At 48.6% G+C, this 20,250-nt stretch overlaps 1 protein-coding gene across 5 annotated transcripts in view; it reads left to right on the forward strand.

Annotated features, from left to right (window-relative positions):
- LOC141077484 (contactin-4-like) overlaps positions 1-20,250 on the forward strand; it is a 271,638-nt gene that overhangs the window by 34,859 nt on the left and 216,529 nt on the right. The gene's annotated exons all lie outside the window — the stretch shown is intronic.

Below are 20,250 nucleotides of genomic sequence, written 5' to 3' on the forward strand. Positions count from 1 at the left end.
AAGATATACATCGGACGGTGTTTGTGTCCGTTATGCGACAAATTCAGCTTGTACAAAAGTTATGGTGTTCTAGAGATTCCTGTACTCATGGTGGTTCTGGTGACATTCATGCAGTGATCTTTGTTCTGGTGCTGTGATGATGATTTTATTGATATTTTTAACAACCATCATCAGTACATGAATACAAAACCAAAATTATCATCATCAGTCCATAATTAGAGCATCAGAGTCCTCAATAACACAGGAGTATGGCACTAGAACCACCATCAGTACATGAATACGTCACCAGAACCACCATCAGTACATGAATACGTCACCAGAACCACCATTAGAACATGAATGCATCATTAGAGCCACCAAAGTGATGTTATATCACCACATCCAGGGCAGAAATCCTGTCCAGACCGATCACTTACCACAGCTGTGGGTTTGTTACAATTGCATCCAGTTTGGACAATGCTCTGTGAGCTAAAACACATCAGCACAGATCTCTTTACCATGGGCATAGTTTGTTACATAATATAAGCATTGATACATTGTAACAAACTATATCCACAGTAAAGAGATCTGTGTTTTAGCTCGCAGAGCATTATCCCGACTGGATACAATTGTAACAAACCCTCAGCTGTATCAGGACTTCAAAATAGTACAGAAGTAAAATGTTTCAATTGAAAACTTCTCGCTTTACTGTCATTGAAGGAAAACATTAATTGCAGCCAGAGGCTAAAATCCTGTCCTGATTTAATACTTCTCACAGCTGAGGATTTGGTACAACTACATCCATTCTAATAAATCCACAACACATCAGTACAAATCTCAATACAGTTCTGATAAGTTTGTTACAATGTATCAGTGCAGTACAAAAGTTAGATCTAGTCCGGACAATCGTCTGTAACAGTCTCAGCTGTAGATGAATTGGGTCAGTACTAGAGATGAGCAATTAGATTCACACTGTCCTGGTCCCACGTCTGGTCCGGGCCTACGTGTTGGCCGGAAACCCTGCCCCAATATCCTGGGCGCCTCCGGTGCTTACAAGGCCCCTGCGCCATCATGATCTCACGAGGCGCCCAGGATGCCAGGCACCAAATTGAAGACCGGCTGCCAGGAAGGACCGGACACCGGATCAGGGCTGTGTGAACTGAATTGCTCACATCGAGTGTATTCTGGTTTTCAGCATCTAGGACTAAACATGAAGATTCCTACAGATATGGAGAATGCTTGAACTTGTCATCTTTCCATTTTAAACACGTCTGCTTGCTGTCAGTGAATGAAAACTTCTGGTTTACAGCTAATGGCTGAAAAGCTGTGATGTTTTATTACTTCTCACAGCTGAGAGTTTGTTACAATTACTGGTGGTCAAAACATAGTAATACCGATCAACAACACAATGTTCTCTCCTGTCCTGATATTATTTTGCTACAATGTATCTGGCAGCAATACTGTATGAGCCGGAGCATCTGGTGCTGCTTGTGTACTGGCGCTGGTCATCTGGGAAAAAGCGAACAAGTCTCCGTGTGGTTTGCACCAACACGCGGTCCTTGTAAAACACGGACATGGGCATCGCAGCATAGATTCTAATGGGTCCGTCTGGTGTCCTGCAAACACGGACGTGTGACGGAGGTCTCGTAGATCGCTCGAAATCTCATGCGCTTCTTTGATGCATTTTGCAGCAGGTTGGTCATTTTTATCTTGTACTGCTCAGAAGAGCCGGGTCTCCACCACTGACATATATTTAGCCATATTTATGACATGCACTTCCCCCCCCCCCCCCCCCATTTCATTCCAGGTCACTCACACAGTAAAAAATGCAGTAAAATCTACAGATAGAAGTGTAATATAATAACGCACAGCAGATGTAGCCAATAACGGCAACACAGCCGCAAGAAAAACGGACTTCAAAAAATCCCCTCCGAAAGAAAACCCATGACTTCACATCGAGCGGAGCTTAAAAAATAAATAATAGTAATAATACTTTATCAAAAAGTTTCAGAAGTTTGGCTTGCAGTATCCCGCCTTTAACCCTTGCACTATCTTGCCTTTAACCCTTGCAGAATCCCGCCTTTAACCCTTGCACTATCCTGCCTTTAACCCTTGCAGTACCCCGCCTTTAACCCTTGCAGCACCCTGCTTTTAACCCTTGCGGAATCCCGCTTCTAACCCGTGCAGTACCCCACCATTAACCCTTGCACTATCCTGCCTTTAACCCTTGCAGTATCCCGCCTCTAACCCTTGCAGCACCCCGCCTTTAACCCTTGCAGGGGCTGGGGTATTGTGGGGCGTTCCTCGGTGGCACCATTAGAGGAGCCTCCACGTGGTGAGCGTCCGGCGTATTTAGGAAAACGTTGTGCAGCCTCCTATTCCTGTCTGCCGCCCTCAGCCCTTTATTGCCGGGGTCACCTGGGAATTATTTATAAATTAAATATTAGGTAAATGTACTTAAAGGAAAAAAATCAGACTGAGGAATCCGGGGATGGAGGAGGGGGTCTTACCAGATCTTCCTGCGCTAATGGACTCTGGCTGGCGATCCATTTGTCGCGGTCTTTTGGAGGAGCTGCGTCTCGTTTTTCCCTCACACCCGTCCTTCCTGGCTGTAATTGCTGCAGTCTTCTCCCAGCTCCGCTAATTTCTGCAGCGCTCGTCATTATGGTGATGTTTTCGCCCCATGTCTCTCTCGCCCCCTCCATTAGACACGGCCCAGGTCTGTAATAATTATTACACTCCAGTGCTTACCTGATACTGTGTGTCCGCCGAGATACGGATCAGAACTCGCAGGGACCCGGCGGCCTCTGTACGGAGGAGATAAGTGGGTGTTAAAATAAAAGACATTCACTCGTTTTATAATTTACGGCGCCCACTTACAGAGCAATCCTAACCTGGAGTGGATTCCCGCTGGGTGATCTGCACAGCACTACCTGACCTCCAGACCCCAAATATGAGGGGGACAACTGCTCCAGGACCCCAGTTCTGGCACCATTGCAGCGCCCACTTCACTGGTAACCCAGCTTTCCACAAACCCTGAACAGCGGCAGGGATGTGCAGCTGCTACTAAGATCATCTTCACCTACGGCTGATAACAGAGGATAAAAGATTGCACTTACCAGCCCTGATTGCAGGGTTAGGATTCATCTAAAGGGGCTCGATACAATGTAGCAAAATATCAGCACATGAGAGACCCTTGTGTTTCTGATGAGTATAGGAGAATGTGTTGATTGGATAGAAGTGTGGCAAACCCCTCACATGAGGGGACCGGGGGTCGTCAGCCTCTAGATGTATTAAGAGGGTTTCCATTCCCTGACATGTTAAAAAAATAATATCATGGAAGACCTGAAAGAAAGAGATTACTAAAAACGTTATTATACAATGTTTATATAATAGAGTTTCCATTATTATCAAACGTTGTTTCTGCCTTACAGGAGTTTTATCTACAATGGGGCCTGGCCTGTACAACAGTGGGTGTCATCATGGAAACCGACCACTTGATTTTTTTTAAAGTGGAAACTGCTGTTTCCTCAAGCGACTCTTTGTGCATTTTGTGGAGCGGGTTTTGCCGGCTTTTTCATATGCTTTTTATTTTTAGGTGGGATGAGACATTTCTTTTACAGATTTTTTTTTTTTTTTTTTGGGGGGGGCAACACCTTAGGCTATGTGCACATGTAGATTTTGGTACTGTGGATTTTTCAGCGCGGATTTGGAAAAATCCACAGGTAAAATCTCAGGTCAAAAGACCTGCGGATTAGCCTGCAGTTTAGCCCTGCAGTTTGACACCTGGACAATGGAGAAGGTGCGAAACCGCTGCGGAATCCGCACAAAGAATTGACATGCTGCGGATTTGAACCCACAGCAAATCCGCGCGGAAAAATCCGCAGCATGTGCACAGCGTTTTTCAGTTTACCATTGAAAACAATGGTACTGTACAACGCACCTAAATCTGCTGCGGACCCGCAGAGCCTGAAACGCTGCTGATCCGCAGCAGAATCCGCAACGTGTGCACATGGCCTAAGGGGGCTAAACGCTGACATAACTCTCCAAAGGATGCTTACTGCTTAAGTGTCTTTTTGCCTTTCCATTTTTATTGTAAAGTATGAAGCTTATTCCAAGCAGAAATCGCCTGAAGAACGGTTCGCACACTTTGTGTAACAGTTTGGTGTTTCTGGGCTAAAAGATGCTCAAAAGCCTGCAGGTGTGAACAGCGAGTCACTTTTCATATAAATGAATAGGAAGATTCTTTGGAGCGGTTTTTCAGTCGGTTTTTGTAGCGGATCCTTTCCAAATCTACCAAAAAAAAAAGTCATACCCCAAGTTCCAATCTGATGTAATTAGACCCTGGCCCTTCTGTATCTGCAGCTCATTGTTTACTTTCTTGTTACATTGTAACAATTGTAAATTGTTGCAGCCGTGATCGCTGCGCGCAGCTCCCGGGAGAAATCCTTCCCCGCTTGATAAATAAATAGGTGTCTGGAAACATCTCTGTTATGATAGATAATTTCTGTGGAATCATTTCTCCCAGTCGCTCATGTTCGGAGGATGACGCCGCTGCTATTATTGTTCATTTCCTCGGCAGCCATATAAATGGTGAAGAGAATCCGACGATTATAATTCCAGGGGCGCGTCCTCTCACCTGCGCAGTATGTGTCATATTAAAGGTCAACGTTGAGCAAAGGTGCCGCTAATGAAATCTTCTGTACGATGAGATCAGAGGAGGGAGACGCAGCGGAAAGTCAATGCGGGATGCCAAATGGTGCAAAATGTGTGATGTAAGTCCACCATTGTGTAAAACGTGAGCGCATGTGTCACCAGATCGTATAAAATGTGCTCCATTATAATCGCAATATTGTGTCAAATTCAAAGTGACATGACATTTATGGCTGCGCCGCCCCAGGGGGCCAATTATTAGTGTAAATTGTATCAGATTGGTTCTAAATGGTGCATCGTATTTTATGTTTGGGGCAATTCACAGCACAAATCACAGAGATGACATTTCTGATTCACGACCTCCGTGGTATCTCCGGACGGTTTTAGTCTGGGATCTCTCGCCCTTTTACCCTCTCCATGGGTCCGCCTCAGGCTCCTGCACCTCTCGCCCATCTAATATAAAAGATAGATATATATATAAAGTGCCCTCCACCCCTCGGCTGATGGAAGGTCACAGAAATAGATTTATGTCTCTGCCGTTGGCGCTTGTTTTCCCTTCTACAGACTGGAAACCCGAGAAAGTCAAATACTTCATAATTATCTGAGCTCTCCGGGTCTCCACTTCCCTCGCAGCCACAGAGACCGCAATCCATCTTTTTTCCCCAGTAAATTGGAGCAGAGCTTGGAGAATGGCCCACTGGCCGCACGGCTACCTGGCATATGACCTCCTTGTGTCGCCTGATGGATGACCGACTCGGTTCCAATAACAGCTCGGCCCACTAGTTTCCAGATAATCAGACTTTTTGGATAATGAAATGTGCTTGCATACAGCTGCTACCTCTGCACTCAACATCGTTGTTTTTATCAACGCCAGGAAAAAGGAGTACACCGCAAGGACTCCCGAAAGAATGGGCAACTCCTCCAGGCACTTAAAAAGCCCCCGAAATCCCACAGAAAGAAGCAACTTCTGGAAGTTTTGCTATATATGACGCCATCATGTTCCATCGAAGAGGCATGGCCAAAGAGAAAAAAACTTTCCTGGAAGTTGAGAAGTATGGTTTCCTCCCTCATTGTCACCCAACTTTCCAGGACTGGCAGTATTATTAGGAGTCGGCCATCACCCAACTCCAGACTCCTATGTGGTCACCGATATGGAGGAACACATGGTGGTCACCGATATGGAGGAACGCATGGTGGTCACCGATTATGGAGGAACGAAGGATGGTCACCAATACGGAGGAACGCATGGTGGTCACCGATTATGGAGGAACGAAGGATGGTCACCAATACGGAGGAACGCATGGTGGTCACCGATATAGAGGAACGCATGGCGGTCACCGATATAGAGGAACGCATGGCGGTCACCGATATAGAGGAACGCATGGCGGTCACCGATATAGAGGAACGCATGGCGGTCACCGATATAGAGGAACGCATGGCGGTCACCGATATAGAGGAACGCATGGCGGTCACCGATATAGAGGAACGCATGGCGGTCACCGATATAGAGGAACGCATGGCGGTCACCGATATAGAGGAACGCATGGCGGTCACCGATATAGAGGAACGCATGGCGGTCACCGATATAGAGGAACGCATGGCGGTCACCGATATAGAGGAACGCATGGTGGTCACCGATATAGAGGAACGCATGGTGGTCACCGATATAGAGGAACGCATGGTGGTCACCGATATAGAGGAACGCATGGTGGTCACCGATATAGAGGAACGCATGGTGGTCACCGATATAGAGGAACGCATGGTGGTCACCGATATAGAGGAACGCATGGTGGTCACCGATATAGAGGAACGCATGGTGGTCACCGATATAGAGGAACGCATGGTGGTCACCGATATAGAGGAACGCATGGTGGTCACCGATATAGAGGAACGCATGGTGGTCACCGATATAGAGGAACGCATGGTGGTCACCGATATAGAGGAACGCATGGTGGTCACCGATATAGAGGAACGCATGGTGGTCACCGATATAGAGGAACGCATGGTGGTCACCGATATAGAGGAACGCATGGTGGTCACCGATATAGAGGAACGCATGGTGGTCACCGATATAGAGGAACGCATGGTGGTCACCGATATAGAGGAACGCATGGTGGTCACCGATATAGAGGAACGCATGGTGGTCACCGATACGGAGGAACGCATGGTGGTCACCGATACGGAGGAACGCATGGTGGTCACCGATACGGAGGAACGCATGGTGGTCACCGATACGGAGGAACGCATGGTGGTCACCGATACGGAGGAACGCATGGTGGTCACCGATACGGAGGAACGCATGGTGGTCACCGATACGGAGGAACGCATGGTGGTCACCGATACGGAGGAGGGCATGGTGGTCTCCAATACGGAGGAGCGCATGGTGGCAGCGATAGAATAGACTTTATAGGTCGATTCATTATACTTTAATGGAAATGCAGCAGGTGAGTGAAGAACAAAATCTGGACCAGGATCGTCTGCTCCCAATAATCTTCTCTTTATTATATCTTGCTGATTCCACCACATACTTTTTTATTACATTTCTGTTAAGGTCCCCATAATTCTCCACCTTGCCCCATAACTTTCCAACATCTGCAGAAAGAAAAACCAAAGAAATGAACTTGGAGCATAAGTTAGTATATGAGCAAAGCTTAGGAGCACGGTCACACTGTGGCCATTTAAGAGACAAAACTAAGTTCCCTATGTTGTTCATATCCACTATTACTATTCACTCACTTACTAGGGGGTATAAGCTCATTGTGTTCTTCTTAGGTTTTATCTGCAGAAAGAAACGGCTGCAAAACATGAGGCCAGGGACAGAAGCAGCTGTGAAATGCTGAACGTCACAGACACTTTGCTCCCGATTCATCTTCTCTGTTGTTCAACTTTTTTGGAGTAATTTGCTCCATTTTAGTGGCTTTAGTATTTGCACCTAATACTATGTATGTTTTGCACCATTTTTAAAATTGTCTTTTCCCAAGTTTAAACCATAATGTCTTGGTCTCCTCACCTGAGAATGGCAGTCAGGATTAGTACAATTTAATTAAATTACTGATACGTGAAGTAAACATTGGCCGACCTACAAAATGTCTTCGGTAAACTATTCCCGACCAATTCAGCCCCCCTGCGGTTTTTACACTTACAATTGTGTATTTTTTTTTTTCATTGAAATCCTGTGAACTTTTTTTGTTCAGAATAGTCACTGCTTCTGGTAAATAATTTGATCAAATGTCCCTTTTTTTCAAAAATGTTTTATGCTTTCACATACGTCTTGCATTGGTGGCAAAACACATTGTTCATGCTTGTATGGTGGATGGAAAGCTGAGCTTGGGATCCCGAAAAATGCAGCAAAACCTGCCGTACTTTCTCTGCAGCCTTTTTACTGCCAAGAGATCAGGTTTTGACTGTAGGAAAAAAAGCAGCAAAAAAGCAACGTGTGAACATAGCCTTAGTCTTTTTATTTATTATTTTTGTTATTTCTCTTCGAAAACTTTGCTCATCCAGATGTTTTTAGAAAGATTCATAAAAGTCGACTTTGTACCAGATGTTCCTTTTTTTCTTGCTGCGTCTCGCTCCAGTCACTGCCTGCAGTAAGGTTTCTGGAGGATTATTCAGCTTGGTGTAGATCTGACTTTTTAATGGATTTTGGGACTTTTGGATTTAAAAAGTCGCAAAAAAAGGAGACGCCTTCATTTTAATTTTATTTCAGAAATCAATAGCCCAGATGAATATAGAAACCTAAAAGTGACCTCCGTAAATCACCAATGATGAATCGGGGTCTTTGATTCCATTGATAATTTCTAGAACCTTATGATAAATGCACAACAGAATCAAGAGAGTTAGGCCGAGTTCACACGACCGTGGTTTCTCTCTGTCCGTCAAAAAGCTGACATCAGACAGACTAATGTCATGACGTTGGTATTGTCAAGTATTTACCTCGTAAGGGGATATCAAGCATCTTGACTTACCCCCAAAACCCCACCGTGACCATAAAATGACCACCCCCACCTTGGCGCCAACTAATACACAGACACCAGTATTTCTTTTGGAATTTTATGGCCACAGCAGCCTTTTATTATAACAAAACACAAACCATAAACACTGTATCATAAACAACATGATGAATTTTAACCCCTGGAAGGAGAAGTCCTTGAAGCCACAAGATCGTGGTGAAATATTCCAAATATCGTGGACAACCCCCAACCATTTGCTCCCAGCCGTTACCCCACTGGCTCGGGAGCACCAGCACACCAATAGATGTTGTCCACAAACTCCTTGGGGATCCGCCCTCTTCCGACGGAAAACTCCCCATCCACCTTTCACCAGATCACGACCAGCATACCATTAAACGAAGGAGACCCTACCCAGAGAGTCTCCCAAACCAATTTCCACCGACTTCAAGGACTCCCCCTCCCCCAAAACCGCCACAACGAGGGGCCTTTGAACACCTCAATGACCCGAGACCCCCACACCCCGCCAAGCGACAGCCTTCTCTATACCCTCCTGAAGGGCGAGGGCCCAAATATCGGATCCCACTGCATTCAAGTGAATCCCGTCCGCCAACCAGTAATCGCCCTCACCCTTCTCCAAATCGAAATGTCGCACAGCCACTCCCCCATTTTTAACTATAAAAGCGGACACCGCTCTGTTAACCTTGATCCTGGCCCGGTTGACCTTCTCCAACGATCGCATGGACCGCCAACGCCTGCGTGGCACGATCTCCGACCACACAATCGTGACTTCCCGATAAGTCACCCACAACCTCAAGCAATCTTGCTTAATGTCCTTGATCAATTCCCGGAAGGGACGGACAGCCAGATCATTACCCCCAGCATGAATAACGAGAACATCTGGTGCCCGGTCCAACCGAACACACTCGTGAATTTCCGGCAACACCCGACGCCACACCAGGCCCCGAAAACCGATCCACCACACCACCGCCGACGATCTGGAAATTCCCGACTGTCTGCCGTCGGTCCTGACATCGGCTCTCACCGCTCCCCAGTAAACAAAGGAGTGACCAAATATCCAGACCAGCAAAGGTCCCAAACCTGAAAACACAAAACGACACTCACAGAACCTATCGCTAAGAAAAACGCTCCAACACTTGTAATATCAAGACAACCCCATGAACCGTGCCAAACCGTACGCGCCTTCCGCACGCCCTAAGGCCGAACATAACTGCGATAACGATTAGACCTCCACCCTCCGATACGCTGAATGAGAGAGGGACCTAAACCACGCCCAGCTGCCTCAGTCGCCGCACCAATCCGAAAAGAATGCGAAGCAATCCTAGAATCATCCAATCCCAAACCCCGAATTGACTTCTTGAACACCGCACCAAACTGATACCGAGACAGACTCCCACCATCTGCGTGACACAACAAAGATCCACCCAGACTAGGACGAAGGTCCCAAAATCCACGTAAACACTGAACCGGGCACATACCGGAACCAGAGACAACCCCCAACACAACTCGACGGCCATTCCCTGACTGGTCCGTTTTCGACCTACGCAGCCAAAATTCGACGCCCTGAGCGGTCAAAATCACATCCCTGGCTAACAACCCGCCCACCGACTCTTTATTGGGAGACACGAGTTCCCCAATCCGCAGCGCCCCAAAAAATGCAAAGGAAAAAGCCAGACGAAACAACGCAACCTCATAACCATCCGCGCATACCGATTCCAAAACCAGACCCAATTCCTCAAGCATATTAAACGACACTGGCCGACTTAAATCACCCCCCCCCCCGAAAGCGGTGAAAACCTTTCGCCGCCTGTCTTACCAAAAACGTTTTTGTCAAATCCTTGCATCCGCGCAATCGAAAACCGAAAGACAATCCGGCCAACAAACGTGACACCTTTGCCCGAGACCAACCTTCGTTTGCGCCCTGCCCCAACCATGACAGCAACAAACCCTCTTGCTCAAGCCTGACACCACTGGTGGAGTCAGCCGTAAGGACCTCTTCCCACGCACACCACACATTCCGGTAGGCCTCCCAGGTTTTTGGTGCCAAAGACGATACGATCAGTGACTCTGCGGCTCGTAAGCCACCCTCCACAATTCCTCCGGACAAATCAGACCCTCGAACTCTGCCTCCGGGGCCAAGGAACGAAAACGATCCCACTGTAAGCGAGCGAGAGAGTCAGCTATCTCGTTCTTCACCCCGAGCACATGCGTCGCCGTCACATGCGCCGCCGTCACATGCGCATTCAAGGATAAACATACTAGCACCAACTTCTGCAAAACTCTGACCACTGGAGGGGACGATGCAGTAAGACCATTAATCGCACTCACAACCCCCATGTTGTCGCAATTGAAACGAACACGCCGATTCCGAAACTCCTGACCCCACAAATGAACAGCCACCAGAATCGGAAAAAATCTCCAACAACGCGATGTTACGCACCAACCCCGCCGAAACCCAAGTAGCAGGCCACTGAGCGGCACACCATTGCCCGCCAAAATAAGCCCCAAAACCGAATCCGCCTGCAGCATCCGTAAACAAATCCAAAGCATCGTTGCAGACCACATCAGCCATTACCAACGAACGACCGTTGTACTTCTCCAAAAAGGACTCCCAAACCACCAAATCGGCCCTGAGCTCCGCCGACAATCTCACAAAATGATGAGGAGCCCGAACCCCCGAAGTAGCGCTAGCCAGCCTACGTGAAAAAACCCGACCCATCGGCATCACCCGACAAGCGAAGTTAAGCTTTCCCAACAGCGACTGAAGGTCCCGCAACGATATTTTCCGCAACCGGCGTGCCCGAACCACCTCAGACCTCAAATCATCAAGCTTGTCCTCCGGCAACCGAAATTCCCATTCAACAGTATCGATGACAATCCCCAGAAAACGCAAACACGTACTGGGGCCCTCAGTTTTCCCAGGCACCAGCGGAACCCCGAACCGATCCGCCACCCACTCAATCGCTTTCAAAATCCTAGAACAACGTGAAGAATCCGCTGGGCCAATGCACAGAAAATCGTACAAATAATGAACTATTGAATCGCAACCGGAGACGTCGCACACAACCCACTCAAGAAACGAACTAAAAGCCTCAAAATACGCACAAGACAAAGAACAACCCATAGGTAAACACCTATCAACAAAAAACCTGTCTTCCCAAAAACAGCCCAACAACCTCACACTATCTGGGTGAACCGGAAGCAAACTAAAAGCGGATTCGACATCAGTCTTAGCCATCAGGGCCCCGCGCCCACATTTCCGGACCCAACTGGCTGCTTCATCAAATGAAGAGTATACCACCGAACAAATCTCTGGATCAATACCGTCGTTAACCGACCTACCCCGTGGGTAAGACAAATGCTGAATGAGCCGAAACTTATTGGACTCCTTCTTCGGAACCACCCCCAACGGGGAAACAACCAAATTCGGAAAAGGAGGAGACACGAAAGGGCCCGCCATGCGCCCCAATGAAACTTCTTTTTGGATCTTCTCCGAAACAACTGACGGATGTTCCAAAGCAGAGCGCAAATTTTTCAAAACAAACGGGATTTCAAACGGAGGATCCGGAATCCGAAAACCCTCCTGAAAACCGGAATACAACAGCCCCGCACCTACCCTATCAGGGTATCTATTTAGATAAGGGACCATCCTTTCCAGATTCACTGGAGTCTCCCCCTTGAGAATTACCCCCGCCGGATTTGGACTTCCCTTTTTTAAAACACTTTGAAGCCCCATGTGAAGTACCGTTGCAGGTGGAGCAAAGGTGTTTAAATTTACAGTTGGCCCCAAACTTGCACTGGCCGTCATTAAACTGCCAGCAAAGACCCGCCTTGTGCGTTCCCGACTGCCCTTGACCCCCGCCACCCGTAGAGCCGGCAGTGCCGCTATTCTGGCTGGTGCTTCCAGCCCCCCCATGAAAGGAGCTTCCAGATTTATTTTGCGCTATCACACGCATCCACAAGCCGATGTCTTTTTGGTCCCATCGGATAGCCGGACGCACAGCTTTCCTCTGACGAAACTGCTCGTCGTACCGCAGCCACGCCTGACCGCCGTAAACTCTATAAGCCTCCCCGATAGCATCCAAATAACAAAATAACGCGGAGCAATTATCAGGGGCCTGTTCCCCGATAACACTCGCCAAAATAGCGAATGCCTGCTGCCAATTTACAAATGTCTGAGGAATCAAGCGCCACCTCCGCTTTTCCTCCTCTTCCTTTTTGCTATCCTCTTTCTTACTTTTGTCCAAATTAAACTTCGCAAGAGGCAATAGCGAAAATATCTCTACGTATTCATCCTTCCAAATCCGCTCTTTCACCTCCTTCTTCAAATGAGCTCCCAACGGACCCTCAAAACACACATACACCTCGCCACGCGCCCGATCATCCAGATGCACGCGACACTCCTTTTCTTTCTCAGTTTGCACCGACACTGACACCGGCGTACTAACACAAGGGACCGACGCAGCCGCGCCCTGACCCGTCAACCCGCCACCCTGTGGCCCAACCCACGCTGCTACCGGCGACGACCCCACCAAACCCTGCTCCAAACGTAACAGCAAACCACGCACATCCGCCAACATATCACCTACTCCCCCAGCCGACCCTGAACTGCTAAAACCAGCCTCAACCCCACCGCCCCCGGACTCTGCTAAGTGGCCCACTACCACCGCCGATGAAGACAACGGGTGACAAACAGGGGACATAGACGCATACTCACCGGGCTACGAGGGGGCTGTGTACCCTCCAGCCGGAAATCCTGGATCCCCTGACGTTGACGCCTCGTGGACCTCGCGCCTCCCGGCGGCGAAGTCACCGCCACTTTGTTGCGGCCCGAACACCGCTGCAGACTGAGCCGGAGTGGGAGGCCGAAACCCTCCGACCGAACTGGGCAGCGACACCACCACAAAGGAAGGCTCCTGCCTCCCCCCACCGAAAGTCGAGTCGGCCAAGCCATCGCGAGGCACCTCGTCGCTCAGAGCCCCACACGGCAACTGGGAGCCCGACAGTGTCCTCCGCTCCAGTCTTCTGGCAGCCGGCACCGCCTCCGCCGGGCTGCCCTCCGGTCCCGCTGCAGCCATACGGCCGTGGCACCTTCTCAAGGGATCAGGGGCAAGCGCCACTGCAGGGGAACCGCAGCAGCGCCCCCCCGTTACATCGAGTTCCCCCCCACCGCCGGGGGACGCGGTCCGGCTCGGCCCTGCCGCCTGGCAGGCCGCCCCTCTGTTCCCGGCTGAAGCGCCCGCCGAGGCAGGCCGCGCGGCTCGTCCAGCACCGCCGCGGCCCCCCGCAGGACCTGGTGCCACCGGAAGTCGGGCGCGCGACGGCCCCGCCCCCTTCCTGCCCCGGGGCGAGGGGCCAGACGCCGCCGCAGGGCCTCGCCGCCTGTCTAGATTCCTCCCAGGCCGCGCACCCCCAGACGGGGAAGGCTGCGTCGCGCGGCCTGGAGGGTCCCGGGAGGGTCTCTGGCGGCGACGCGAGGCCCGGGGAGCGCTGTCGGGGGACAGCCGCTCTGGAGGCCGCGCCCGCCGGGGCCTCTGCTCTCTCACCTCGGCCTGCCCCGGCGCTCGACGAAGCAGGCCGGCGACCCGCGCCTGCAGCCAGCCAGGAGGCTGCCCCGCCGCTGCCGCCCGCAGTTGTTCCAGGCCTGGTCCACCGACATCCTGGTAAGCTGGGGAACTGCTCAGAAGCTGGGTCGACAGTAACAGAGGGCGGGCTCCCCCCGGACCCTGCCTTACATACCCCCAAGCTCCCCCTCCCCTTTAACCCTTCCCCTTCCCTCACTAACTGCCAACCCCCCGTCATGTTGGCCTCTGCCCATGCCTCCTCCAGGGGGTTGGGAGGCTTACTCCGGCCATTTCTTTCAATGGGACTGTACAGATGAGCATGTTCTTTTTTTTTTTATAGACCGGATCCACACCAAATAAAACAAAAAGTCAGCGTTCACTAGTTTCTTCTAAATTTTAGTCCATTTTTAGTCTATTGAAGCCTGAAAATAAAATTGTAGAATTGGATCCCATATGGAGCCACAGTATAGCATCCTGAGTTTTACAGATTCAGTGCAATTCTTTACCATATGCAACAGAAGTGACGCCAAGTATCAATGTTGCCAGGTTTCAGGCACCTGCTGGGAATACACCGGTTGTTACAATGTATCAGTAGTGATGGTCTGTGGGACTGGGTGTGGTGTGCTCTGCCATTCTCCAGTCTATGGCGTTATTTCCATCTTTTTGTAAGCAGAGGAGAATACCTTTTCCTTCTGGTCACGGATCACATATACATTACACAATCGCCCGCTATTTCTTGCATTGTCTGCATCCTGTATTATTCTTAGTTATGGGGTGCCGCTTTATGTTTGTGTCTAGATCCCTCACTGGACGCCTCAGTTTTGATATTTGCCCCTCACATGGACAGCGGCTTGCAATAACGTCTCCTCTCAGCTGGCACGGCTGTGGATGGCTCCCGGTGACCGGCAGTGGCACGGAAGCAGGAGTAATGGTCTACCAAGATTTATGAAGCACTTAGCATTAGTCTTGCGCTCGCGGGTGTTGCCAGGATCCTTTATTTTGCAGCATAGTCTCATAGTACTCAGATATGCAAAGCATATAACCGTCCTTTCCATACATTACTAGGAAGCCATCACAGCGTTCCCCGCACTGCACAGGCGGCGCGGGTCATGGAACCATCTGTAAAGGTCATCAAATGAGAGGAGGAGGCGCCAGACCAGGAATTCACCTGCACAATATCCCAGGACATGGGGGGGCATCACTCTTACACCTGGAATATCTGCCATAATTATCACATTATACACTCCCCCCTAGTTTTTTCTTTACTTACATGCATATATTTTGGGCTACAAAATAATTTTTGTTATTAGGTTTCATTACAAAGTTTGCCACATTTGTATTTTAAAGGCTTTTTTCCTGCACGTTCAACTTTGATGTGGTTTGTGGTCGTAAATCACCTGAGAGCAGGTCAGAAAAAGACAGATAAAAGCAAGAGAAACTCCCCATCACACGTCAGGATGATCCCCGTCACAGCTCATTCACCCGATAATTCCTCTGTTCTATGTATTTTCAGAAGTTGTCAGGTTCAGTTATGAAAATCATTGAGAAATAGTCGATTTCACTTCCTGAATTCCAGTCTAACAATAACAATCTTTAGTTGTCTCTTGTTTCTATGATATCAGAGTTTTCCTTTTACTGCTCCATAGAATTAATGCAGGAAAGTTTCAGCACTCTGAAACATTTATTATTTTTGCAAATACAAAAATGCTAAATATTTTTGTCAATTTTCTGATATTTATTGACAGGAAACTTGGCAACAATTCCAATAAGTAAAACATCTAAATACTATGCAAATTATAAACAGTTACAGAAATTGCTCTACAACATTTGCTCCGCATTCAGTGACGACTTTTTTTTTTCCTTGTGTCGCAGTAACCACTTCCAAGGAGAGCTAATTTGGGTTGAGATACAAATGATCTCCAATCTGCCATTATTTGTCCAAATTAATAAATCAATGCATCGGCGATAAGAACATAAAACAGAGCGAGCGTCTGTCAGTGTATAATTCTTGTCTGGTCTCAGATTCCAGCCATTCCCGCTTTTCTTAACAAAGAAAGTTCTTTAGTTGGGAATAACACGATCTTATATTCTGAAAACTGCTGAATTCCCTGACACTGATTGTCCCCAGCTTTCTATGCCTTCTGTAACAAAGAAAACTTAGCACACAGACACCGCTATATCAGAGACAGCGCCCTGTGTTATTGTTTTTATGAATAACACTTATAAAGCTAATACTACAATACAAATGATCAAAGATATAGAAGTACATTAAATTGTCTAAATAGTAAGCAAAGTATAAATATAATTTACCATAACGCTTGTCTCTTGTCCTCCTGCATTGGATCATCTCTTACAATTGTCCAGCAGTAATCTGCTGCATTGATGATTCCATTTTCCTTGATATCTTTCCTCCATAGCCGCAATATCTTGGTGAAATCTCTCCCCGCGCTCGTCGTTCGTTGCTCCGTAGTTTGTTGGAAAAAGCCTAGATGCGAATGTAAGAAATGAGTTTTCAAGGATGTTACATCCAAGATCCTTATATGTTTTAAGGAGATTTTACACCAACTCTTCATAGTTATCTGCTCTTGAGTTTCCCAAAAATTAGTTACCACTAACGCGAATGCTACCCATGCAGCCTTTTCCTTGCCCTGCAACAAACGGACTTCTCTGTCCTTGTTCAGACCCTTCTGTACTCCTCTTCGTCCTCCAGACCCCTCTACCCGCTTCCTCTAGACCCTTATGCCCTCTTCCTACAGACCCCTCTGTACCCCTGCCTCAAACCCCCTCTGCCTTCCTCCTCCAGACTCCTTTGTCCTTGTTTAGACCTCTGGGCCCTTCATCCTCATCCCGACCCTTTTGTCCTTCCTCCTTCTCCAGACCTTTGTGTCCTTCCTCCTTCTCCAGACCCTTGTGTCCTTCCTCCTTCTCCAGACCCTTGTGTCCTTCCTCCTTCTCCAGACCCTTGTGTCCTTCCTCCTTCTCCAGACCCTTGTGTCCTTCCTCCTCCTCCAGACCCTTGTGTCCTTCCTTCTCCTCCTCCAGACCCTTGTGTCTTTCCTCCTCCTCCTCCAGATCCTTGTGTCCTTCCTCTTCCAGACCCTTGTGTCCTTCCTCCTTCTCCAGACCCTCCTCCAGACCCTTGTGTCCTTCCTCCTCCTCCAGACCCTTGTGTCCTTCCTCCTCCTCCAGACCCTTGTGTCCTTCCTCCTCCTCCAGACCCTTGTGTCCTTCCTTCTCCTCCTCCAGACCCTTGTGTCCTTCCTTCTCCTCCTCCAGATCCTTGTGTCTTTCCTCCTCCTCCTCCAGACCCTTGTGTCCTTCCTTCTCCTCCAGACTTATCTGTCCGTCCTTTAGAATCCTCTGTCCCCTCCAGATTTATTTGTCCCCGCCAGGCTCCTCTATCTTAACCCCTCAGATGCCTGTGTCCCCTCCAGGCTCCTCTATTCCCTCCAGACCCCTCGGTCCTCCCACAGACCACTACAGCATGCTTTATTGTTTCCCTGAATAGCCATTGCGTGAGGGTGGGGTGTCGCCATACACAGTCCCATTGATATCGGGGCTTGGTCAGTTGTCTTACATCTTGTATTGGGGATCCTTTAGCAATGGCTGATGTAAGAGAATAACTCGAGACTTTTCTGAGGAGGTTTTCGTTGTGGGGGCTTTTGTCTTTGTAGAGGTCAGGCTGTATGTAGATTGTTTATGAGCTTAATAAAGGACAATTCTACACCTTTTTAAAGGGACAGCGCTGACATTTACTGTAAATCCAAACGTCAACACAAGGCTTGACATAATGTCACATGTTCAGTGGCGCCATGTTCCGACCTTTATAGAGCGGCTGATGTTTGTCATCCTCTGAGCGCCTGACCTATCGTCCAGTGATACATGAACCTGGGAATTACGTGACCAGTCATTTACTGCTGCCAACTATAAAGCAGAACTCCACCAAATATTAGACTGATGACCCCTGATAGGAGAATGGAATCCACACCACAATGTGGCCCTGACTGCGGGGACATTACAAAGGGAAGCTATAGAAATAGACATATGCTTGATAAAGGCCCTGCATGGCTGAAACATTGTGATTTTTCTGCACTGATAAAGTTACCAAAAAGAGAACATCCACTTACCACATTGTAGCAGGGTGGCGCAGGTTACAGCAGGGTGGCACAGGGGACAGCAGAGTGGTGCAGGGGACAGCAGATTGGTGCAGGGAACAGCAGGGTGGCGCAGGGGACAGTAGTGACACAGGGGACAGCAGGGTGGCGCAGGGTGGTGCAGGGAAAGCAGAGTGGCGCAGGGTGGTGCAGGGGACAGCAGAGTGGTGCAGGGGACAGCAGATTGGTGCAGGGAACAGCAGGGTGATGCAGGGTGGCGCAGGGGACAGTAGTGACACAGGGGACAGCAGGGTGGTGCAGGGAAAGCAGAGTGGCGCAGGGTGGCGCAGGGGACAGCAGAGTGGTGCAGGGTGGCGCAGGGGACAGCAGGGTGGTGCAGGGAAAGCAGAGTGGTGCAAGGGACAGCAGAGTGACGCAGGCTGGTGCAGGGGACAGCAGGGTGGTGCAGGGTCCAGCGGAGTGATGCAGGGTGGCCCACGGACAGCAGAGTGACGCACGGGACTCATCTATAGCAAGTGACAATGAATCCTACACCAGGATAACAGCTGCTACCTTGTACATGTCCCCAGTGCTGGCTGCAGCCATTATATATACAGTTGGCTGCAGAAATTTCTTTTATCACTCGTCTAAGAGCTTTGGGAATTGTCTGAGCAATGAAGACCACTGGGCTCTATGGTGAAATTCCGCAGAATGAATTGCAACAGGATAGCGACAACTTTGCCGAATGTCCTATTTCCATGTTACATGTGAACTGTAATCGTGATTCCACAATATCCCAATATTGGGCCCGATCACGGTCTGTGGGCGCATTGGGGTATATAAGAAATCCAACCAACAGGCAAAAATACTGCAAGTATATTGAAGCAGTGCCCAAAAATTGCCACCACACAGTCTATGGTCCGCCACCTGTATAGACGAACACACACACACACTACTCCATGGTTTTCCTGTACTCCTCACATCGAAGGTGTATGTGGGCTGTCATGTGGACATCCTGGACCTCCAATGTCACAGTCACGACTGTAATACATGACGGAGGGACGGAGGTAGGTTGGGGGTGAGCAGGGAAGTGGTTTTGTAGGTTTCTGTGCAGGTGAGCGACCTGATCTCTGTAGCCGCTGGCAATGGCGGAAATTTCCACTTTGGGACCTGAAACAAAAACCGCTGCTCCAACCACTAAAGTACTCTGCAGACTAATGGGATGGGGCCATATGTGGCACAAGGGGGGATAGAGGCGTCGCCTGCAATCTGTGCATTCTTCTATTTACATACTATCAATGAGTGATACATTGTATCCCAGCATGCAGCAGATTCTCAATGGAGAGGCCCCTTTAATGATCGGGTATTGGTAATAATAGACAGTTGATTTGGAAGGCTCGGCGCGTCGCTGCAGACATTTTGGGAGCTCACGGACTCTGCGGTCGCTCGTATAAACTTGTTTCATTTGTTGAGAATCGGAGCCGAGAGATTTACAAATCATTTGTGAGCGCTGGATTTCCATAACACGCGGAGGTCTGATCTCCATATATCATCTCTCCTGGTGAAGCCGCTCTGGATTAAGGAGCGTTATCATCAGCAGATAAACTCCAGGTTAAACTGATCCGTGATTATCACGATTTTATTAAACTTTCCTGATGGAGAAAGTGGAAATCTAGATACCAACCATAAGGGGTTAAATCCTCACAGCCACCATTCCACCTTTTTTTTTTTTGAGTGATTAAATCTCTATTAGAGAACTTTTTATTTTAAAGTTGTCTTTTGATGTTTCGTTAATGTCCTTATTTTTCCTTTAGTGTGGCTTTTCCAGAAGTTTTAATTGATTCATAAAATACATATTTTTTTAAAAAGCCCTAATTTTTTTGCTCAGATGTTCCTCTGTCCTGCCTTGTGCACATGTTGTGACATTTTGCAGAATATATGACTCTTCCATTTAAAAAGGCACAAACAAAAATAAAGATCATTGTTAAA

This window comes from Dendrobates tinctorius, unplaced genomic scaffold (genome assembly GCF_039654945.1).
Source record: "Dendrobates tinctorius isolate UK_male_01 unplaced genomic scaffold, ASM3965494v1 ptg000455l, whole genome shotgun sequence".
Lineage (NCBI taxonomy): Eukaryota > Metazoa > Chordata > Amphibia > Anura > Dendrobatidae > Dendrobates > Dendrobates tinctorius.